Raw genomic sequence first — 386 nt, forward strand, 5'->3', positions numbered from 1 at the left:
AAAATACCAGTGAGCAGCCACGCTAGTTGTCAAGAAACAAAATGGCAGTAGAGTAGTCATTCTCATTTCACTGGTGTGCAGCAGCTGAAAGGCAGGAGGTGAGTGGGAAGCACTTCTGTCTACACAGGCACTCTCATCATTATTGCTTCTCTGTGGAAAAGGTCTCCTCACCGTGGGCTGGGGCTGCAGCCTGCATCTGCGGGTGAGACGGCGGCTTCCTTTTGGTGTGTCTCTCTGAACTGCAGGTGTCTAACAGACACTGAAAATCTTGCTAGATCACCAAAAGATCTAGTAGTGTTTTACTTAAAATTTTATTCTAAGATAAGGTGATGTTTTCTCTCAATAAGGACCCACTCAAAGCTCCATGTTTGTGATCTGTAGAGCTT

The sequence above is a fragment of the Pygoscelis adeliae genome, unplaced genomic scaffold (genome assembly GCF_000699105.1).
Source record: "Pygoscelis adeliae isolate BGI_AS28 unplaced genomic scaffold, ASM69910v1 Scaffold101, whole genome shotgun sequence".
NCBI classification, from domain to species: domain Eukaryota; kingdom Metazoa; phylum Chordata; class Aves; order Sphenisciformes; family Spheniscidae; genus Pygoscelis; species Pygoscelis adeliae.